Raw genomic sequence first — 25,167 nt, 5'->3', positions numbered from 1 at the left:
CTAAAGCCTGCGGATCTTTGGATTCTTAAATAAGTCTTAAGGCAAATCCTTAGTCTCCAAAACCTCACCAGCAGGGTGTGACTATATATTCCAAAATCTTAGGGAGTCATAGAACAAGAAAGAGAGAATCTGCGTGCCTGGATGACATAGAAACAAGATACTTATGCTTTGCAGAGAAATAAAAATATTTCTAACGTGTGTGAGTAGCTGTATTTATTTCTATGAATTTTAATACATGTATAGATTTGTGAATTTTAATACAGGTATAGATTTGTAAAACTACCACCACAATTAGGATGTAAACAGAATTCATAAGTAAAGCTATCTGGACCTGAAGATTTTTTTTTTGAAGTTTTTCAAAACTATTAATCCAATTGTTTTAATAGTTATAGGGCATTTTGTATTATCTATTTGATCTCGGGTGATAGTAGTAGTTTTGATTTTCGAGGAATTGGTCCATTTCATCTAAGTGATCAAATTTATATGCATCAAATTATTTATAACAGTCCTTTACTATCCTTCAATGTGTTGGAGATAAGTAGTGATATTCCCCTTCCTGATATTGGTAAATTGTATCCTCTCTTTTTATATTCTTTGGCAGTTTTGATCAAGTTTTACTAGTTTTATTATAATTTTCAAAGGTCTACCTTTAAACTGACTTTCTATATATTTTCCTAATTTAAATGTCATTGACTCCTTTCTATTTTTTTCCTTCCTTTTGCTAGCTTTGGGTTTATTTTGTTCTTTTTCTTTTTAATTTTATAATATGGAATATACATTATTGGTTTGAGATTTTTTGATTTTTTAATGTACTTAATGTTATACATTTCCCTCTAAATACTAATTTAGCTATATCTAACACATTTTTATATATTGTACTTCCATTTTCCCTCAGTTTAAATTTTTTTGCTAATTCTTCTTTGAGATTTCTTCTTTGACTCATGAATTATTTAGAAATTTGGATAATTTTTACTGCTGTGCATGAAAATTCAGTGACTCCTTTGTTATCCCCATTCAACTACTGAGCTTTTTATTTCAATTATTGTAATTTTTAGATCTAAAATTTTTATTGAGTTCTTCTTTGTACTTTCTATTTATTTGTTGAGACATTCTACCTTTCTACTTATTTCATGAGTGTTCACAATTGTTTACTGCAGCGTATTTATAATAGGCACTTTAACATCTTAAATAATTTCAACATCTGTGCCATGTTAGAGTTGGCATCTGTTAATGTTTTTTCACATATGAGCCAAGATATACCTGATTCTTTCAAGTTTGAGTAACTTTGTATTCTATCCTGGACATTTTGAATATTTAGTTTGACTTTGTGTCTTGTTTAAATCTTGTTAAATATGGAGAATGTTGATATTTTTGTTTTGATGAGCAATTAACCAAATTATGTTTAGGCCTCTCTATGGGCTGTGGTTTCAATATCAGTTTAATTCTAAAGCCATTCTAGTGCTATTCAGATCTATCCCATGTGCATACCACCTAGTTTCCAGTCTCAGACATGAGTAATATGCTATCCATTAGATCAGTTCCCAAAGTCTTTAGTATGCTTGTTAGGATCAGATCAGCTCATGTGCACCTCAGAAATGAGCCCAAGAGATCATAAACAAATTTATGGAGTCACTTTTTCAAAGCCCTTTCACTTCATGATCTGCTGTACTTTCCAAAAGCTCCCCTTTTCTGAGCTCTATCTTGAAAGCAGGATGTTCAGTTATCCTGGTTTGTTGCACACTTCCACTCCTGTGTTGGTATCTGGTGCCAAGCAGCAAGAGAACACAGGGAGAAAAAAAGAGCAATGAAATTTTGCCCTAACCTCTAGGGACTATGGCTCTATCAATCAGAGTGAAGAGTTCCCCTTTCTATAAGTTTTGACTTTCCCCAGATTCTATTCCCACAGCAAAATTATAGATTACTTTTATTTTTTTCCTTTCATGTCAATTTTCTATAATAAACATACAATTTTAACAATGATATATAAACAAAGGAATTATTACTAAGAAGATAATCCTTCCCACAAAAAGCTCACAATCGAATGAGAAAAACAAAAGTCCAAATTTTAAAAGTGCAACCTTGAGCAGAGAAGCAGTGTATGCGACAGCAAAGAGAATGAAACACTCTGTTGGAATTGTAATATCCAGGAAGGTTTTACACTGAAGGGTCAGTTTGGACTGTGGGCATAGAGGCAGATAAATGGGAAAGGATATTTCAGGCTGGGGAAATCTTGAGCCAGGGTACAGAGATATGAAATTCTTGGGCCTACAAAAAAAAATTCTCAAGAAATTAATATCATGATTTTAGAAAATAAAATTTTCATAATAAGAAACTGAGTTTCTCTTTGTAGATGCTAAGACTGACTTTTTACTATTTACTTGAATAGAAAATGGTTCATAATCAGAATATCAAGTTGTGGACATATACACAATTATATATTAGCCTTTATAGTTTGCAGCTACCACATATTTGGAAAATCTCAAACTTTTAAAACAAGATGGTTGGCCTTAAATAAAATTTGGGTATAATATTTTTTCTTTGGTGCTTCTCCAACCACCTTTTTTCTAAAAGATTATTTTCCCTTGTACCCCTAAAGTCTATCCTGTGTCTTATTTCTTTTCTCACCGTAGAGTTAATTAATTGTTAAGAAAACATTAGCGTACTACATTTTAAGATGTTATTTCTCCTAGGAATAGTTGTATTTGGTAAGTTTCTCTTGTAGGTTAAACCTTAAAGGCCCAAAGGAATAATCTCTAATGATGGAAATAACAGGTCAAGGGGTAAAGCATTGGGGACCTAGTTTAGCCTGTAAGCCCTCCACGATCATCCCTTTGCGCATCCAACATGGAAATGAGGTAAAGGAGACAAGGGAAAACGCAAAGCTAAATACTAGCTACATAAGGTGTTTTTTGATATCCTTACTAGAAGTTATTACTCAAGCAATTTTACTTCCCTGTAAGTAGGGTAAAAGGTGAAACAATTTGCATATAATTTTTATTACTCCATTAACTATAACTTTAATAGTTTAAATTATAAAATAAGTGTGAATATTCTGGAAGAGTAAAGTATAAAAAGAACGTATCTACATGTTTCTATCTACATTTATCATAATAACATTAATATAATCAACTAATTCTGTTTAATGTGAATATATTATATAATTTTCCTATACAGTAATTAGAAGATTAATTTTAATTATGGTCTTTTTACTAAAAAAATTACGGTACCTTGTAAAACTAGGGCCAAAATTAGATACATACATCTGCTAGAATGTATTACATTTTTAAAAATCACATGTTTGTATCACTTTAAATTCTGTGTAATAAATGTCTGTCTCTCTCTATATAATATATATTCTTATGTATATATTCTCTATAAGATAAAATAGACTACACAAATATACTGTAGTACCTTTATTACAATTAAGATTTTTATCATAATTTTAGTTTATGGAGTTAATAAAAGCATACAGATTTGCAAAGGAAAATCTTCCACCTTAGTGCAAATTTGGGGTTTCAATCTATCAAAACAAAGAATGAGCCTATTTACAAAATATAATTTGATCTGCTCACTTGTAATACCATGAACCAACCTCTGCAAAATTTAATCATTGAATCATTAATATCAATAACCCTTACTCCTGTATAATTAGACTTCGTTTTATTTCATTCTCATCCCTATGTCCTACTCCCATGGGATTTCTTTCACTGAGTTACATTTAGTTACTACTGTGAACCTAGAGACTTTGCCTGTACTTTTGATCACGTCGTGGAAAAAAGAGGACATTAAATACTTGCTTAAGATTTATCCACATTTCTGATTCTGAATCTCTTTGTATGAGCACGCTCATTTAAAAGAAAAATAATTTGCTCCTGTGCAATGAGAACCAAAGTCCTTAATCAGGCTAACCTATTTCACATACTAGACTAGGCACTCTGACTTATTATATGAGCCTCTCAGGCAGAAGTTATATTACAGTACCTGCCAAACTGGAATTCTTTCTTTTCTTTTGTTAATGGTTCCCTTGCCCCTCCTTCTTCCCATAGAACCCTTCCATTTTGCATAACCTCTCAGAGCACCCTTCTAGTAGCTAGATGAGATGCTGCCGGATTCATGAATCACTTAATAAGGCCAATTAGATCCTCAAATTTTCCTTAGTTGAATTTTTAACAATAGTAATCCACAAAATATCAATTTAATCTATGAAATCTAATTTACTGTTTAGCATCTCATTTAGGTCTGTGATTTAGGAGACACGAAATAAACATAAAACCTGGTTATTGCCTTCAATATATAGCTCATCGCATGTGCCTTCCACAGGTAAATTATATATAGGAAATTTATTCTTTAAAAGTAACAGTGGAGATACTTTAAATACACCATGTTCTAGAATATATTTTGAAATTCTGGATCTCAGAGGAACTATGAGTTTTAGTCATAGCTATACATAGAAAAGAGAGAAAATTAGGGGCAATGAAATGGTCTGCATAGATGAAAAATACTATATAGCCAATATTTTTTATTAGTCTCTCTTCGATATATTTACATAAGGAGGGAAAAACAAAATAAAGCAAAAACATTTGAAATAGCACAAAGGCCCTTGGCATATTGGTTTTTTAGAAGCTTGTTTTTAAAGAGGCCATGGTGTTCTGTTTGGAATACAGCCCCCAAACCATCACATTCCATTATAATTAACTGGGCTGCATGTGACTATTCTACTGATGGGCTGATTTTGAGATGGAAATTTTGGAGGAATCACATCAAATGCTGGAGAATGCACACACATTTGGTATAAAAGAATTGTAATTAAACTTCAGTCATCTTCTCCTACGGAGAACATTGAATTAGAGTCAAAATTGGTTTCTATTATGTTTAAGTCTATCAGAGGCACTGGGGGAAGATCATTAAGACACTAGAGCAAAGTGAAATCTGTGTGCAAATGTTCTATTTATTATAAAGTGTGGGTGAATTCAAAGCTGTCTCCAGGGTGGATGCTGAGGGCAGCCTCCTGGAGGGATACAAATGTAGTCTACAATGATTCTTGCCAACATAACCCTGCCACAAGGGTAGGCACTCAATCATTTAGGTACGAAAACCCTCCATGGAGTGCATAGCTCTCTATAGAACAGCCTATGGAGAATCAAGAAAAATAAGGAGTCTCTTTGGATTTGAATTTAAACTTGTGCTACCTTTCTTCCTTCTTCCCACTTAGATTGAAATTAGGTTATCAAAGCCACCCATATTACTACTGTTGAAGAGAAAAATCATAGGCCCAAAACCATGGTATCACTTGTACTAAAGCCCAGGATGCCAAACTTATATTTAATTACCTAATTACTTTTCATCCTCTCCCAGACATATAACCTTAATCAACCACTCTAGAATTTTCTAGTCAGCACTGAGAAGGTAATCTGTCACGTGAGCCCTCTCGATTCCTACCCTCGCCCCTTGAAAAAAGGAAGAGAAAATCTGCATGAGGAAAACCCTTGCAGTGCCTTTATCCTCAAAGGAGAATGTTCTAGTATAAAAAATGATTCTTTCTTTTCTTTTTATAATAGTTCCCTTGCCCCACCCTTTCCCTATGAAAACTTTCCACTTTTGATTGCTAGATGGGAGTGATTCAGAAATCGCTTATCAAAGCCAATTAGATCTTCAGCTCAATTTTGTTTTTTAACAATTACAAAAACATCTTCCTCTTACTCTCTCTGAGACAGAGTTTCTTGGGAAAGGCAAAGAAAGCTATCCATCTAGTGCTGAATTAAAAGAATGAGCCAGTTTCTCTATCATCACGATTCACTCTTATGAAACAGTATTAGCAGAGCAAAGGGATGAGTTTGACTCTTTTCTCTTTCAAACATAACTTTCATTCTGTCCTTTTGTGAATTCTATTCTTCTCCAAGGCTCACAATGTCTATTTCAACAGAATATATTCTGTATGCATTGATTAAACAAGCATAGAGGTATAATCAATCAATCAGTAAGTAAACAAGCAAGAAAACAATCAAGATGGCGGAGTAGGGAAAAATTGTAGTTGACTACTCTCACGACCACATCAGTATTCCAACTAAACTACAAAACAACCATCACTGAGAATTACCTGAAGTCTAAATGAACAGAAGTCCTTTAAGTAAGGACACACAGAAGAGGCCACATTGAGACTGGTAAGAGGGACAGAGATGCTGAACAGGCTGGTCTCACACCCATGTGTGGTGATTAAAAATCAAGGGGATGTCTTAGCTGTGAAAGCCACCTGAGAAGCAAGGGGACCCAGCCCCACACCAGGCTGCCTAGCTCAGGTCTCCAGTACCAAGAAGAGAAGTTCTCATAACTTCTGGCTGTGAAAAACAATGGAGGTTGTGGCTGAGTGACATGGAGGGCTGCTAGATTCCCAGGCATTCCTCTTAAAGGGCCCACACTTGAACTTACTCACTGATGGACGAACTTGCTCTGAACTTCAACACTGGGACAGCAGTTCGAAATCCTCCAGGGACATATGGAGAGAAATTAAATTGTCTGGTTTCAGGGTAAGGGCTGGAAGGGCAGCTTTTTCCCAGACAGAAGTGTTGGCAGAAGCCATTATTCTTTTGTTGAGCTCTTCTCTCACTAGCATGTAGATACAGGAGGCCTCCATGTCTGTGTCTCCATCAGCCTGGCTGGCACTGGTCTCCCTGCCTTGGTGATTCCTTGAGACCCCATCCCACCACTTGCAGACCCACCCAATCCACTTCCAGTGGCTTTTCTATACAAATAGACTGTCTTGGTTCATGCTGGGGACTTTTCTAAAATCTCGTGAAGGTTTACAAACCCCAAACAAATAGCATCTGGCCTCAGCATGTGCTGTACCTTTTGCTAAGCAGCCCCAAGGCTGACATTAGCAACAGCCAACCTCATTTCATAGCCTACCCTCTCCCAGGTACCTCCAAACCCAGCATAAGTGGAAATCATCTGTGAATCACTTTGTAGCTCATACCAAGTGGCCCTGGCAGGCATAGGCAGCAGCTGAATTTGGCCTGTAGCAGAGCCCCTCCCAAGATGCCCCAAAACCAATACACCTGGTAGCCAGCTTCAGATCACACCAGAGCACTACCCAACCACCTCTATAAAAGACATACCCAAAGGGCAGACTCAGCAGACACCAGTCTGCTAAAGCAGATCCTGTTCTTTAGAGTCAGACCCTGCACAACAGCTCCTCCACTGTAGTCACTGCCCATCCTCACAACCAATCAGCCTGAGGGTCAATCTCTCCCACTGCTGTGTGAACAGCAGCTAAGGGCCAATTACAACAGGAGAGCACACACAACCTACAAACAGACATCTGGAGCACCTGGTAACCAGGGAGACTTATCACTGAGCCCCACAAGATGCCTACTACATAAGGCCACTCTACTGAGACTAGGAGACATAGTACCTCTACCTAATATATAGAAACAAACACAGAAAGGCAGTCAAAATGTGGGCACAAAGAAACATATTCCAAATGAAAGAACAGAACCAAGCTCCGGAAAAAGAACTAAATAAAATGGAGACAGACAATCTACTAGATGCAGAGTTCAAAATACTGGTTATAAGCATGCTCAATGATTACAGTGAGAACTTCAACAAAGAGATAGGAAACATAAAAATGGAGGTAGAAAACATAAAGAAGAACTAGTCAGAATTGAAGAATACAATAACTGAAACAAAGAATATATTAGAGAGAATCAACAGTAGATTAGATGAAGCACATGATTAAATCACTGATTTGTGAGAGAAGCAGCAGGAAAAAAACCCAATCAAAATAGTAAAGAGAAAAAAGAATCCACAAAGAAAATGGGGATAGTTTAAGAGACCTCTGGGAGATCAAGTGTTCCAACATTTGCATAATAGGAGTATCAGAAGAAGAGAGAGAGAGCAAGAAATTTGAGAAAGTAATAAAGAAAATCTTCCCTAACCTGGTGAAGGAAATATATGTATATACCCAGGAAGTGCAGAGAGTCCCAAACAAGATGAACCCAAAGATGCCCACACCAAGACACATCATAATTAAAATGCCAAAATTTAAAGACAGAGAGAATCTTAAAAGCAGCAAGAGAAAAGCAGTTATCTACAAGGGAGCCCCCATAAAACTGTAAGCTGATTTCTTAACAGAAAGCCAAAAGGGATTGGCACAAGATATTCAAATTAATGAAAAGCAAGGATTTACAACCAAGATGATTCTATCCAGAAAAGCTATAATTTAGAATTGAAGGACAGATAAAGAGTTTCCCAGACAAGAAAAAGCTAAAGGAGTTCATTACCACCAAACCATTATTACAAGAAATGTATAAGGGATTTCTTTAAGAAGATGAAAAAATAAATAGAAATATGAATAATAAAATGGCAACAACTACATATTTATCAATAATTACCTTAAATGTAAGCAAATTAAATCTTCAATTAAAAGACATGTGGTGGCTGAATGGATAAAAAAATCCAAAACCCATACATATGCTGCCTACAAGAGACTCACTCCAGATCAGAAGGCACACACAGTCTGAAAGGGATGGAAAAAATATTTCATAATAATGGATATGAAAAAGAAAAAGCTCTGGTAGCAATACTTATACCAGAAAAAAACAGACTTTAAAACAAAGACTATAACAAGAGATAAAGAAGGACCCAGTAAGCCCACTCCTGGGTATTTATCTGAACAAACTCGAAACACTACTTTAAAGGAACATGTGTATCCATATGTTCATTGCAGTATTATTTACAATAGCCAAGATATGGAGGCAACCTGGGTGTCCATCAATGGATGAAATGATGAGAGGTGATATATATAAAAAATGGAATATTACTCCGCCATAATAAAAAGAATGAAATCTGGCCATCTGCAGATTGGATGGACCTAAAGGGTATTGTGCTGAGTGGATGGACCTAAAGGGTATTGTGCTGAGTGGAATAAGTCATACAGAGAAAGACAAATGCCATATGATTTCACTTATTTGTGGAATCTAAAGAACAAAAACAAATAAACAAAACTGAAACAAACTCAAAGATACAGAGAACATCTTAATTGTTGCCAAATAGAAGGAGTATTTTGGGCATGGGTGAAAAAGAGGAAAGGATTAAGAAGTACAAATTGGTGGTTATAAAATAGTCATGGGGATGTAAAGTAAAGCATATGGAATATAGTCAATAATATTGTAATATTGTAATAATATTGTAAAAGTACAGTGTTAGATGAGTACTAGACATACTGGGATGATCACTTCGTAAATTATATAAATGTCTAATCACTATGTTGTATGCCTGAAACCAACATAGCATTTTACATCTATTATAATTAAAAAATAAAAAAGTTATTTTTAAAACAGTAAGAGGCTTCTGTTATCTTAGTTGTCTTTATGTCACTAAATAAATACAATTTGGATGGTATCTAAGATTGACCCACCCAGTCTTAACTACTTTGTAAACCAAACTTCTCTCTACGAAAGCCAAATGTACAGGCAATCTCTCATTTGCCATTGAGTGGTATTCTAAAATACATTTTGTAGGTGGCTGTTTGGATGCATCTTGTCAGATTCACAGTGATTTCCATGGTGATGTATTCTCAGGTCAGCAAGAGAAATAAGTTTAACCCAAAATACACTACAATCGTAAAATAAATTATAGGAAGTACGTATAACAATAATTCTCTGGAAACTACAGTTACTGATTTTTTAAGAAATATCAGGAACACACCCTATGTTTGCTGTAGTGGAATAGGCAGTTTTCCTTCCAACTCCATCCCTGTTTACCTGGCAGTTAGAACAGAGAATCTATTAGTTTCAAGCTGATGCAGGAATGATGAGTTGGAGTTGAAGAGGAAACATTAGAAGGGAAAATTGCTAATAACTGAGTCCCATTGGTGTCATGCAATCATGGAAATGCTTCAGCAGCCATTAGCCACATATCCTTTTTTGTTTTGCTTGTCGGTCCCCAAAATGGATTAGGCTATAAGATTTCTTAAAGGTAATGATAACATTAATTTTGAATTCTGACTTGGATTTGTTTCCTCTCAAGTCTACTTAGAATAGCATGGTTTTCCACTTTTAATCCTATTTGACTTTTCCTAAAATAAACTCAAAAGGACTTTCCAAGATGTTTGTTTTCTTTATGTTTTATCTACTTAAATCAATTTTTACTGCAACTGACAATGTAGAAACAAACAAAATTTTCTATTATGAGCCTCTTGAGTTTTTCCTTTTATGTAGACTCAGTTGTCTTATTATGGTGTTACAGCTAGCTTGTTTGTTAGAATCAACTATGAGTGATGGAGCAAATATTTTTGATTAAATAACAGTTTAATTATCAATGTTTCTATAAAATTTTTAAAAATAAATTATAATGAATTTAAGGTTAAGCTTATAATAAAGGTCCTCTTCCTTGCATTCTGATATGTTTTTGTAAAATGGGAAAGAAAGTGACACATACATATAAACCAAAAACTGAACAGCGACAACAATCTACCTTATCGATGCAAAAAATATGGGTCACATGACCTGAGAGACAATGTACAAAAATGTTGAGAAACACCACTGCAGAGAAACATAAAGGCTTTGTAGACAGAAAGAAATGAGAAAATTTTTTTTCCTGAGTTTAATAGTAATACCAGTTCTTTTGTTTTTTGAGACATTTTGATCAGACACTTTGAAATGTACTAATTGACATGTGCCCAGATTTAACATTGTGTTAGGGATAGAGGAGAAATTGAAAAGCACATGTTATTCTTTCACCATTCAATCTTGAAATCCTGCTTCCTTGAAGTTTATCTTAGATCATTTCAGTAGCAAGAGGAGAAACTGGATCCATCCATCTCCCAATAATAGTTGAGAGTTTGGTTGGTCAAGTAAATACAGAAAGGGAGAAAGAACACAAAGAGTAGAAACATGAAGTGAAGTTAAAGAATTTTTCCATGTTCACAATTATATGAGAGATATATAAAATTTACAGCTTACCTTTTTATCATGCTATTATTCACAGTTAACTTGAGGGATTGGTGAGAGTGTAGTACAATGCACAGGTCAGCCTTTTGTTTGTTTGTTTGTTTTTGTTTTTGTAAAGAACCATATAGTAAATGTTTTAAGGTTTACAGGTCATATGGTCTCTGTGGCAACTACTCAACTCTGTCATTGTAGCAAGAAAGCAGCCTTAAACATGTAAATGAATGGGTGTGATTGTGTTCTAATGAAACTTCATTTATAAAAACAGTGAGCAGTAGGCCTCATTTGGAGTGAGGGTCACAGTTTGTAGACTCTTTCTATAATGGATAAAGCACTGGATTTAGTTCAACTGTTAACTGACATATTCCATAACCTGAGTGAGTTTGCTTATCTCTCTTCAAGGTCTCTTTTTTTTCAGGTTTCTCATGTATAAAATGAGCACTAAACTAGCTCTGTAAAAACATATATATAGTATTATGCATATAGACTTTATAGAATCCATATGATAAATTTATATTGTATTTATCATCAGGGTAAATATTGGTATAACAAAATGAAAGTTTATTTCTCACTCCTATGATGTCTTAAGCCAATGCTGCTGGTGGGTGGCTCTTGGGGCAGCCCACCTACAAGTTGTGCTTCAGGGACTCCAGATTCCACAAATACACATCAGTGGTATCCAGGCAGCACTCTTAAGGGAAGAAAACATTGGGGATCACATATCCCATTCTTACCTTTCTCAATGTAGAGGTGCACACATTCCACTGGTTACAGGGATGCAGGAGAGAAAAGCTGAGAAATGGAGTCCAAGGGGCAGCCATTGTCCAGCAACAATTCTACACTACAGCAGGAATGAACAAATTGTCAGTGATCAGCCAGCAGGATTTAGTGCAATTAAAAACACAAAATGTGAAAAAAAAAAAAAAAGTATGCATATATGTGAGAGTGTGTGTTCTACAAAAATACTCATTTTTTAGGGTATTTGCAGATTCTTTCCAGAAATTTTAAGGAAAGTCCCTGTGGAAATTGGATAAGAATGAATAAATATATTAATTTTGTTAATAAAAGAACAGACACTTCAAAAATTTGACAAATTATTTAAATTTTCCACAGTTAATCAGTAGTAAAATTCAGGTTCAGGTCTTTGGGCTAAAGCCACAGATTCAAAGTTTTTCTTTGTTTTTTTTTTTTTAATTTTTTTTATTTTTTTATGAACTCACATCTATAATGAATTCAAATTTCCACAAGCAGCTGGTGCTCACACCTACAAATGTATAACAATAACTGTTTCCTCTCAAAGTCCAAATGCATTTCTAGTTAGGCAAAGAAAGTTTCAGAGCTGGAGATGAGCCAAAGTAGAAGAATTAAGCATAGTTAAGCAGATTTTCCAACATAGAAAGCAGTTGAATTTCTTCTTAGGGATTCATAATTATAAGGAGATCATTAGAAGAAGATTTAAAACAGTATTGCTGCCTTGCTTTTGATGCTGCAAAACCATATATCGTTGATGCTTATGCTGCCCCTTATGCTCAGTCACTACAATTAGTTTTAAGCACTGTTACAAACTAAGGGAAGCTATTCAACTGTTTACTCTTTTTCAAAACTGAACATAGCACACACCCCTTTCTTAACAAAGAAATTATTTAAAAGTGAGATTATCATCAAGGCAGCCTACTAAACAAATAAAACAACTCTTTGAAGAGGATTAATTCACTCAATATATATTTAATGCTTCTAAATACCAAAGATGGTATTGGGACGGAATAGGCCCTGGCAACTAAAACTAATAACTAAAAGCCCTGCCTTCACAGAGCTTAGAGTATAGTAGGGAAGAAATAAATATATATTCAAAATACTAAACATAAAGAAGAAACAGGTAGAGAATACTACACAAAGGAATGATCCATTCGTAAAGGGTATAGAGGGACAGTCAAGAAAAGTCTTAACCTGAGTCTTAAGGAAGAGAAAGAGCTAGCCAAGTAGAGCCCTGGTGAAAAGAATTTCAGGAAAACAAACAAACAAAACAAAACAAAATAAAAACAAACAAAAACCAGCAAGTGAGAAGGATCTAAAGCAGCCAAAGCTTGACTTGTATGAAAACAGAAATGAAGAGCAAGGGGCTCCCCGTGGTGAGCTAGGGAAATGAGGCACTGCTGGAGATAAACAGGGGCCAGATTATGGAACATCTGCAGGTTATCATACATTCGAAATTTTCCTTTAAACTACGAGAAAGTCATGGGCCATTTTAAAGCAGATTCAAAATTTTTATCTGATTTCATAAAAGATCATTCTGGCTGAGTACATAGTAGTATCTGTGAAGAAGAGGAGGAAGAGACAGAAAGAGAGGCCCCAAATCAAAAATTGATAAAACAAAAATCAGAATTAACTTTAATTTTTTTCTATTGAAAATGAGAAAATCTTAATTTTTTTTATATGAAACTATATAGCTATTAAATGAAAATCAATATGTTAAGTCAGAATGTTGGGAAAATATTTATACAAAAAATAGTATACAAAAAAACTTTCTTTGAAGTTGGTGTTGGTCTAGCTCTGAAGGAAATTTTTACATATATAGATAAGCAATAAGCTTCCCTCGCCCCTTCTACCCCTGACCTATGGATGTTGCCGTTTTCCCCTTAAGAGATGGATCTATGAAGGTGGGGTGTCTCCTCCCACATGCCGGGTGCACTCGGGACCTGGTGCAGCCAGGGCCTGGCACCCCCAGCTCACTCGGGGGGCCTGGCGCACCCGGGGTATGGTACGTGGCTCCACCTGGGATGCGAACACAGGACCTTCTGCATGTAAAGCAGACATGCTCACTGCCACACTATGGAGCCACCCCCAAGCTTTTAATATTTTATATCTCTATAGCACACACATCTCTCATACATATATATACACACATACATACATAAGTACACAATTTAAAACATTATACAACATGAAAGCTATTTCTTTAGAATGGTATTTCCAAAAATTAAAGGATAGGAACTATATTGGTGGTAGGAACATGCCTTTAGGTAACATTGGACATGGCATTTGATAACAGAATGTAATAAAAATAATGTTAACTCAAATAGCAAGAACATTATTTCCTTTTCTTTTAACCTAACAATGTCAAAGAGGAAATCTCAATTTAAGGCTAAAATTTATTTAACATCTCTAACATGAGCTAACCTTTATTTTTTCATAATAAAAATCAGATCTCGGGCTCCTGTTCTTTTAGTAGATGGCAATATCTAGCTAGAATTTAATGATTTTTGTTTGCTTCTATTGAATTTGTTGTTATAGTAAGCTATCTATAGAAAGAGATATTGCTTTTACATTTTAATAATAGGACAAAGATTCCTTAAATATAGTATTTAAGTGAAAGTGCAAATTGATCTGAAGAAAAATATCTTAATAACTATATCTTAAAATATCTTAAAAATAACTATATCTTAAAAATATCTTAAAAATAACTATAGCGGTTTTCAAGATTTTGCAATCATAAAGGTAGTTCATAAATGACAAAAGTCATTTGGAAACCTCTGCTTAAAATAAAGCTTATTTCAAAGACAGGGAATACCTCAAAAAGTAAGAACAATTATGAAATTATCTACACAAAAGACTAGAAAAAGTTTCCAGAACATTACTGACATCTCTGCAGCTTTTTAAATTGTTAACAAGCTCGGTAAGGATCAGATTCAAGTGGCAGTTGTTTAAAGGCCGTTCAAGTCAACATTCAGCCTCCTTTCTCAAACAAGGACTTATTAAAATAATGAAGAAAATAACAATCTTATTCAATTTTCTATAACCTTTGTTGAAAGAATAAGGACTAAATAAGCAACATATATATATAGGATTTATAAATGGGCAATTGCTTTGCAGATCTTCCTTTACAATCCAGAAAAAAGAAAGCGATTGCAAAATCACCAACTAAATCTAATAGCCCTGTGGAGGTGTAGATGATTAAATCTTTATATAATGTCAGATATTTGATTGACAAGTAAAGGTATTTCCTCAAAGTAATTCAAAATCTTCAAGATTATTACATAGGACAAATCTGATTTAGACTCTTATGTAAGATCTTGCTGTTTATTAAACAAGAGTCATCCAAGAAGAAAATTTAATTTTATATGAAACAAAATGTCAAACTTTGTACAGTAGTCCTCCCTTACCTGTGGGGGATACGTTCTAAGACCCCCAGTGGATGCCTAAAATCATGGATAGTTTTAAATCCTATATGTGCTATTTTTTCTTATGCATACATAATTTATAAATTAGTCACAGTAAGAGAGTAATAATATTGATAATAAAATAAAACAATTATAACAATACACTGTAATAAAAGTTACATGAATGTGGTCTCTCTCACTCTTTTTTAGTAATTTTTATATTTCTGAGTCCAAACCTATTCTTGAATCTGTGTAAGCATTTCTTACTTACAGTTAAATGGCTTGCTGTCACCCCTTTCAGGGAATCCCTTGCTGAAGTTTCCTACAGACTCAAAATGCTTTCTGGTGCAACACATTGCCATCATTTTCTCTTCATGTTCTCCACCCATGAATTTAATACCTTTTCTATCTTAATTCAGCACTTACCACGCACTATGGGCATAACTTTTGCAGTTTGAGCTGTTACAGCAAAACATGTATGAATTTCTTTTTTCCTTCTTCACACTTTCATGGATAGAAAATTTGTTCTTACCATAGCAACTCCAGCATATGATTTTTTTTTTTCCTTAAGAGGAGAACTTTCACCTTTTCACTTAACGTAAGCACTTTACGGCTTCTCTTTGGCAAATCTGAATTGCCAGCATCACTACTCTTGCACTATGGGACCACTATTAAGTAAAATAAGGGTTATCTGAACACAATCACTGTGATACCACAGGAGCTACTGAAGGACAGGTAACGTATATTTGGTGGATTCCCTGGAGAAAGGGATGATTCACTTCTGGGTGGGATGAAACAGAATAGCGTGAGATTTCTTCACACTATTCAGAACAGCACACAATTTAAAACTTATGAATTGATTATTTCTGGAATTTTTTATTTAATATTTTTAGACTTCAGCAACTGAAACCATGGAAAGTGAAACCACAGATAAGAGAAGACGAGTGTATTTCATAAAATAAATAATTACTGGTTTTCTATTATCTCCATTTAGACATTTATTTTCTTGAAAATACAGTAGGACCAGGTCATCTCTCCATCTAGCTCTGTTACTCAATCACCTCATTGGCCCATTTACTTATTCTTTGATTCTTTCAGCAAACATTCATTAATTGCTTATTTTACACCCAGCGCAGTGCTTCATGTTGGAGAGAAAAAGCAAATAAAATGAGCCCTTGCCCTCAAAAACTTTAGCCTAATAGTGAGAGAGAACCATGTAAACTACTATGAGGAAGTATCAGAAATTTTACAAAATGGTGTTTAAAGTTTTAATTTATGGTCTCTCTCCACTTGGAGCATGCTCTCAATGATTTCCCCAAATGTAGCCATAAAAGGTCATGGATGGGAAAGGTCCTTCCAAGAATAAATCAAACTATCAGACCCAGCAAGTCAATCCTTTCCAGAGCAGTGATTCCTTGTTATTCTCTCTTAGAAGGATGTTATCTATCATATAAATCAGAGATGACCCCTGTGTTTTGTTTCCCACTTTCTTTTTATTACAGTAATCACATTCATTTTCATCATTTTATATCAAGTATTTGGAAACTAAAGTATATTTGCCAATTATCCATATGTAGAAAAACATGAGGCTCTAAAATTAGAATTGACTTGGGAGACTTATGTACTATCCAGAAATTTTGAACTTATCATTAGATAATACTTCAATTGTCTTTTGTTTTTTTTTTAGATAGGGTGAAGACATTTAATATAGACATGATATAGACATGACTATTTTGAGGACATAGATTAAGATAGATGAATATATATAGTAAATATAGAACAGTCACTTGGTCATGTAGTAATGGAAATACAGTCATGCATCATTTAACAAAAAAGTATATGTTCTGAGAAATGCTCCATTAGAAGATTTCATTATTATGTGAACTCATGGAGTGTACTTATACAAACCTAGGTGACATAGCCAACTATACACCTGGGTTATATGCCATAGCCTATTGCTCCTAGGCTACAAATCCATACAGCACATACAGCATGTTACTGTACTGACTAGTGTAGATGACTGTGACACAATAGAAAGTATTTATGTATCTAAACATAAAAAGATACAGTAAAAATGTGGTATAAAAGATAAAAAAAATAGTACACCTGTATGGGGCATTTATCATCAATGAAGCTCACAGGACTAGAAGTTGTTCTAGGTGAGTCATTGAGTGAGGAGTGAATGTGATAGCCTTGGGCATTACTGTGCACTACTGTAGACTCTATAAACACCGTCTCCCAAGTCTTCACACTACTTTCTTCTGATAAATTTGGAAGCAGAACATAGAAGCTGTCAATGCTGCTCCATGAACAGGGATAAGGGCTGGATTAATTGAAAATATCGAGGAGAAACTGACTGGGTTAAGTGTAGATCACCATAATAGTGACTGTCAGGAGGGAGTGAAAGATGGCCTGAAGATCAGTGGAAATAAGAAATAAAGATAGGGAGATAAAGGAACAATGGGATTGTTGTGGCAATGTGTTTTTGGCTATTGCATGTTGGAGCAATGGTCAAATTAGGTAACTTGGTGGTATTCATAAAATAGGAAGCTTTTACTTAGGTGGAAGTGTCACTTAATACTTCTTAAGAAAGCTCCTATAGATCTGTGTCCTTGAACAGGATCTTAGGTCCTTGTCAAAAATTTTATAGCAATGTACTCTGAAGATCACCATTCAGATCGCCATTCAGATATATGGGATCACCATTTTACATGCAGTCCGTCATTGACTGAAATATCACTCTGCCGCACATAACTGTATTTCAGAAAGAGAAAAACTGAATCAAGAGATCAAATTATAAAAAGAAAGATTAATAAAATTTTTAAAGATAAAGAAATGCAATAATTGATTAAATCATAATAATAACGATAACTATTTTAAGGGTTATCGACCAAGGTGAAACTAAAAAATGACAATAGTCACATGTAAGATGGGGAAATTTCAGAAATAATAATACAGAAATAAAGTGTTTTAAGATCTTTGTGTGGTTTTAGAAGTAAATAAAGATGCTGATAAATTTTATATTTTAAGTTTCATGAGCATGCATGTTAAAATTTTAAGGACAGTTATTAAAAGACTGTAATTTCAAAACTTGCACAAGAAGGGAAAAGGAATGAAAACAAAACAAACTTGAATATCAAAATATAGACAGTAAAGAGAAACAAAACACAGAAAAGAAGAATAAATAAAAACCCACAGAATATCAGTATTGACAGTATGTGTAGAAACTAAAAGGATAGATTTTTTTAAATTGCCTATAAGACATACATGTAAAATTTAATGGCAAATAGGCTGCACTTAAAATGTTAAAAATTATACACAATGAAATTACTACTAAAAAGGAAGCTAGATGACTTTATAGATGTTAGACAAAGCAGATACTAAGATTGAAAGACTTTTTATAAATACAGAGATTTACTTTATAATTTTAAAAGATGCATTTCACCAGGAATATCATACAATTCTAACTATATATGCATTTAATAGTATTTCTCAAAACTATTAAAACAAAACAACAGAATTTTACAGAAGAAAAATTCATAATCATGTGTGAAAGATACACTTATTTGGGTTACTGAGAGTTAAAGAGAGAAAGGAGAGAAAGAGAGAGAGAGAGAGAGAGAGAGATTTGAACAATAAACAAACTCGATATATTAGCCTGCTCAGGCTGCCCTAATAAAATCTAGCACACTGGGTGCCTTAAGCAACAGAAACTTATTTCTCATAGTTCTGGAAACTGGAAAATCCAAGATCAAGGTGCCAACAGGTAGGTTTCATTCTGAGACCTTTTCTCTTGCTTTGTGGAAGGCCACCAACTCACAAATTGCCCACATGATCTCTTCTTGTGCACAGGGAAAGAGAAAGAGAACGAAATCTCTTTTCTTCCTCTTATGTAACTAGTACTATGGGGATTAGGGTCTCACCTTTATGACCTCACTTAACCTTAATTATCTCCTAAGGACACTGTCTCCAAATATAGTCACATTGGAAGTTAGATTTTCAACATGAATTTTGTAGGATCAAAATTCAGGCCATATCTATTGATATATAAGACCTTGAATCCAGCAATTAGAGAACACACAAGAACTTGGAAAACAGTTATAAAAATTGTCCAATGCATTCGGCCATTAGGCAATGCTCAATAAATTTAAGAAATCTATACTATTTCCACTACATTCTCTAACCAAAGTACAATTAAATTAGAAACTAATAATTAAGAACTTAAAAATTTTATACTTTTTGATATTAAATAACATGTTTTTGAATTACTCATGGGTCAAAATATAAATTACAAAGGAAATTAGGAAAGATTCTAACTTAAAAGAGAATGAAATAATAGGTGTTCTGGGTGTAATGTGATATAGATATCTCTTATGAAAACTTGATTTCTGCAAAATCATCCACTAAAAATAACCGAAGGTATCAGAAGAAAGATAGGTCTAGGAGTAAAACACCTAAAATTCACATACTTTGTAATTAAAGCACTGATAAAAAGAATAACAGGTCTAACAAAATAATAAAAAGCACAGTTAAAGAAACATATTTAGTCTTAAATAAATACTACACTAAATACAAAACTATTTTTTTCAATAGGAAACACAAGAAAATGTAAGAAAGCATAGAGGGTGCTAAATTATAGCAAGGAGGAAATGCTTCAAGATGAGGAAAAATCACACAAGTAGTTCCAAGAGGAAGTACATGACAACTAGGTCAACTAGGAAGAACATGGAATGAACAGGTACTGTTGCAGGAAGCGACACCCGACAGAGGAAATTGGATGCTCAGACAACTTTGTTAGAGGGAGGGGACTTTATTGCTGGTGGAGAGTGTGAGGCTTAATAGCACCAAGCACGAGTTCTCTTTGGTTAGATTTCTTACAGCTTATATACCCCTGTAGTGTCCATGCAAGGGGCGTGTGATTCCTTTGTCTGAGGTTCTACGTGTACCTCTTGACTCAGGATGGGGAGGAGGAGTTTCAGGTTGGGGGCTGCAAGGGAGAAGGAATTCTCTGACCACCAGTCCTATCTATTTACAGATCGTTTGTCTTGTAGGTATGGCAAGAGTTTCCAGAAGGCCATTTAAAGATCTGTAGGGTGTGGTTAATCTATAACCTGCTGAGTCGGTCATTTCTGTAAGCCTTTCCCTTTGCATTTCTCAGATGCCTCCTCTCTTAGTAACATGTACAATACCAAAGTCATCCACAGTTGGCAGAATTCAGCAGGATTAGTGCACTTTCTATTTTAGTGTACTTTCTGTTTTACTGCTATTACTTTGGGTAAGACAAAATATGAACACATTGGCTTTTTAAAAACGTATGAACAAAAGCAATGTTTGCATTATATTGTCATTATTCTTATTTACTAATCACACGTGAGCTAATTCATATTACAAAAACTCTTGTAGTAGAAGACGAATCTTACCATACACAAAATCTCACTATTATAGGGGAATTGATAGTCTTAAATGATTTTATTAGAAAACATGCTGAAATTTAGTTAGTATCTGTATAAGCTAGGTCCAATCAGAAGAAATTAGGAGGATTTTGCTATCACTTTGATTTAAAGAATTATTAATTATGATAGGAGAGTTACTATAAAGATAGAAAGAGAACCCTAATGAGAATGATCATAGGCCTGAGGGAGAGTGTCCAAAGAAGGACAAATGTGACAGGGTGTTTCAAACCTTGTTGAAGAAGATGTGGTTGCTGCCCATTAGATAACAAAGAATTTTGACAGAGTGTTGAGCCAGAGCTGGGCCACACCTACCAGACAATCTATAACAACTCTTTGGTACATAAATTGAGACTGATGATGAACAGATAGCAGATGAAGTTGGGGCCTCACTGTGAATTTAAGAAATAGAGTGCTATGCTCACCTCAGGAGGAATGGAAATAAATCTCCAAGACAAAGCAAGCTAGGCTGACAGGTAGGCACTGGGAGGTTGGAGGCAGGAAGTGTTGGTCAGTGTAGAAGGAGAGGAACTATTTATGTTGCTACTGGAACCAGGAGCTGGAGAAGCCTCCCTCTTCAGAAACCTAGTGCTCTCCTCATGTACATCTTGGAACTGGATTGTTCTGAATCACTGCTAAGGACAAAGGTTGGGCAGTAGTTCCACTAAATGGTATTGAAGCCCCCAGCATGGTGCCAGTAGGACTGATGGGAGGGTAATAGGAAGCAGGAATCTTGGCTGAGGAACCACCCCATGCTGTCATGGGCTCCTAGCTCTGTTGTTGCTGCCTAAGTTAAGAGCTACGGAAAGCACACAAAAGCAAAATGCTGGAGAAAGATGATCCTGATTCCTATGGCACCTAGCACTAGAGATTTTGTGCAGACCAAGCTGTGGATAAAAAAGCACATTCTCCAGGAGTCTAGTATACAAAACACTTTGGAAGCAGGAATGCCCCTTAAGACTTCTCTGGCAGTCAAAGGAGATATATTTATAAGGCTAAGACCCTTTTTAAAGAGCATGAATTTGGAGCTGAGAGGTAAGAAGTCAATGACCAACATAGCATCTATCTCGCAAAGCTAGATATAGATAAAGAAACCCCCAAAAAACAGAAGGAAGAAAAAAATGAAGAAAGAAGGCAAATTTAAAGAAATGAAAAATATAATAAAAGAATCAACAAACTAATACAACACTGATAAAGAGACAAAACTCCATCAGGATTGATCAGAAAGAAATAGTGAAGACTCATGTAAAAAAATTAGGAGAGATAAGGAATATGTAGATAGAATTACAACAGAGGCATAAAAATAAAATAACACTATAACTAAATTTAGGCCAATAAATTTGAAAACTTAGACAAAGAAAGTATCTTCAAGGAAGACATAACTTACCAAAACTAACTTAAGAAGAAAAAGAAAAATCCTAAAAACACCTATGATCATTAAACAAACTAAATCAGTAAATAAAAATCTACTTTCTAACTCACATAAATACAAAGAAAAATATCAAAAGGCCAAGGTCAAGTAATTCTACTGGCAATTTACACCAAATTTCTGAAAAAGAAAAAGAGAAGAAAAAAACTTAAGTAATTTTGTAAGATCAATATAATTTTCAGTCAAAACAGAAAAGAACACAAAAAGAAATAACATTTATAAGCCAATTTTACTTTTAACATAGAATGAACCTATACCAAGAAGGTTTGATTTCAGTTTGATTTCAGCTCACAGCTTTCCTAGGCAGAGCTGCTCAGGGAACTTGCCGCTCCATCTCCCCTCTCCTTCGCCTTATAGGGAGCTCCAGCGGCTGCAAGAGGCAGCTTCTTTATTTTTCCCAGTGCACCACCCAACACCCAGGGTTTTGACCTGTGATAGCTCTTATGTGCAGATCCCATGCTCATACGTACTGGTGTGCAGTTTGGGTGTTTTTTTGTTGAGTTTTAGATGTTCTGCTTATTGCTTTTTCAAGGGGAGAGATCTGGGGACGTATCTTACTCTGCCATGTTTCCAAACATCTCCTATCTGCTACTATATAAAGCAGTTACTTTCTGTACTCTGATGACACAATTTTATGTCATTAATGTGTTGTGTTTTTATTGCATTTAAGCTCACAATAGGCTTAACCATAGCCTATTACATACATACACAAAACTTCTAAAACTATGTATTTGCAATATATTTAAAAAATAAATCATGACTGGTTTGTTTATATCTTAGAAGCATAGGAATTATGCAATACTAAAAATTCTCAAAATGTAATACAATACATTAATAGATTAAGGGACAAAGAGCATAATTTTGGTACATGCAAAAACATTATATTAAATCAACTTAAGATTAAAAAGAAAACTTATTAAATAAGAAAGAGAATTTCTTTAACCCAAATAAAATAAGTTTTGAAGACACTATGGTTTGGTTAATCTAACACACAATTCTAATTACTCTTCCAATACTAGCTCTCATTATGTAAGCCAGAAAGCTCAATGCTCACTTTCCCAGTCTTCCTTGAAAGAATTCTAGCCTGGATGGCTGAACTTGCAGCAGCGATTTCAGAGGCACGAGGAAAAGGTCTATACCAAGGCTTATTTTCACATGAGAAAAGATAACGTCTTTGTGTTCAAGACACTAGGTTCGTCACAATTTCTGACACCTTACAAATGAACACATTCATAAGTGATCGAAATTATCTGACAAAAGTCTACAATGATAACCATAATTAATGTTGAAATTCTAAAAACATTACCTTTCAAAATTAAGATCAAGACAAGGATGCCTGCCATTACTGCATCTGTGTAGCAGCATATTGACTATTCTTGTCAGACCAGAATGACAAGAACAATAGTTAAAATCTGAGATTTTGGAGAGAAAAATTAAAACTGTGATTATCATAGAAAAGCACTAAAGGTATTTACAGGCAAATTATTACAATTAAGAACAGTTAGCAAGGATACTGGATAGAAGATTAATATAAAACACTCAATTGAATTTCTGTACTCCAGCGACAGTATAATGTGATTTTTAAAAGTAACAATAACTCGGAAACTTAGGAATAGAGGGGAATTTCTAAACTTGACGAAGAATACCAATCTAACATCATACTTAATGGAAAAAAACTTGAAGTATTCTCATTAAGATCAGGAGCAAGGCAAGAATGTCTTTTCTCATCATTATTTTTGAACATTGAACTGAAAGATCTAGATAATTCAATAAGACAAGAAAGAGAAATTAATGATATACAGATTTAGAAGAAAGAAATAAACCTATCTTTGCAGATGGTACAATTGTCTGTGTTGAAAATCAACAAAAAAATCAACGAAATAACTCCTGGAATTAACTCCTGCAGTGATTATAGCAAGGTTGCACAATATAAGGTGAAAATACAAAACTCAATTATTTGTCTATATAACAGCAATGAACAAGTAGAATGTGAAATTAAAAACATGATACCATGTACATTAGCATCCTCCAAAATGAAATACTTAGGTTTCAATCTAACAAAATATGCACACCATGTATATGAGAACTACAAAACTGCGAAGAAATATCAAAGAACTAAATAAATGGAGAGCTATTCCATGTTCATAGATAGGAAAATCCAATATTGTAAAGATGTCAGATCTTCCTTACTTGATCTATAGATTCAATGCGATCCCAATCAAATCCCAGTGGTTATTTTGTGAATATTAACAAACTGATTATGAAGTTTATGTGCAGAGGAAAAAGACCCATAATAGCCAACACGATATTGAAGGAGAACAATGTTAGAGGACTGACATTATCTAACTTCAAGATTCACTATAAAGCTACAGTGTCTAGACATTATAGTATTTGTGAAAGAATAGAAAAATAGATCAGTGGAATAGAATAGAGAGTCCAGAAATAGACCCACATAGATATTAATTAACTCATCTTTAGAATGGAACAAAGAAAATACAATGGAGCAAAAACAATCTTTTTAACAAATGTTGTTGGTACAATTGGACATCCACATGCAAAAAAAAAAAAAATCTGGATACAGATAATATATTCTTCACACACACACACATACATGCAAACCTCAAAACGGATTATAGACCTAAACGTAAAACAAGAACTATAAAAGTCCTATGAGATAACAAACGAAAAAACTATATAACATTGGGTATGTTGATGACTTTATAGGTAAAACACCAAAGTCATGATTCATGGAAGAAATAATTGATAAGCTAGACTTCATTAAAATCAAAAACTTCCGCTCTGCTAAAGTCAATGTCAAAAGAACGAGAACAGCCACAGACTGGGAGAAAATATTTGCAAAAGACATATCTAATAAAGGACCATTATTTAAAATATACAATGAATCCTTTAAACTCAACAATAAGAAAACAACCTGATTTTAAAAATAGGCAAAGATCTGAACAGACACCTCACCAAGGAATGTATGCACATGAAAAATAAGTACATTAAGAGAATCTCCTCATCATATGTTATCAGGGAAATCAAAATTAAAATGAGATACCACTACGCAACTATTATATCCAGGACAGTGACACCAAACACTAGTGAATCTGTGGAGTAACAAGAACTCAGATTCATTGCTGGTGGGAATGCAAGATGGTACAGCCATGCTAGAAGACAATTTGGCA

General features: G+C 34.4%; 1 protein-coding gene across 1 annotated transcript in view; it reads right to left on the bottom strand.

Moving 5' to 3' along the window:
• Nucleotides 1-25,167, bottom strand: part of NLGN1 (neuroligin 1) — a 995,729-nt gene that overhangs the window by 886,837 nt on the left and 83,725 nt on the right. The window contains exon 2 of the mRNA XM_023524764.1: nt 11,678-11,784. The gene's annotated coding sequence lies outside the window, so the exon portion shown is untranslated. The remainder of the gene's footprint in view (nt 1-11,677; nt 11,785-25,167) is intronic.

This window comes from Pteropus vampyrus, unplaced genomic scaffold (genome assembly GCF_000151845.1).
Source record: "Pteropus vampyrus isolate Shadow unplaced genomic scaffold, Pvam_2.0 Scaffold12, whole genome shotgun sequence".
NCBI classification, from domain to species: domain Eukaryota; kingdom Metazoa; phylum Chordata; class Mammalia; order Chiroptera; family Pteropodidae; genus Pteropus; species Pteropus vampyrus.
The sequence above is the reverse complement of the archived record's forward strand: the minus strand, read 5'-3'. Positions and strand labels throughout refer to the sequence as shown.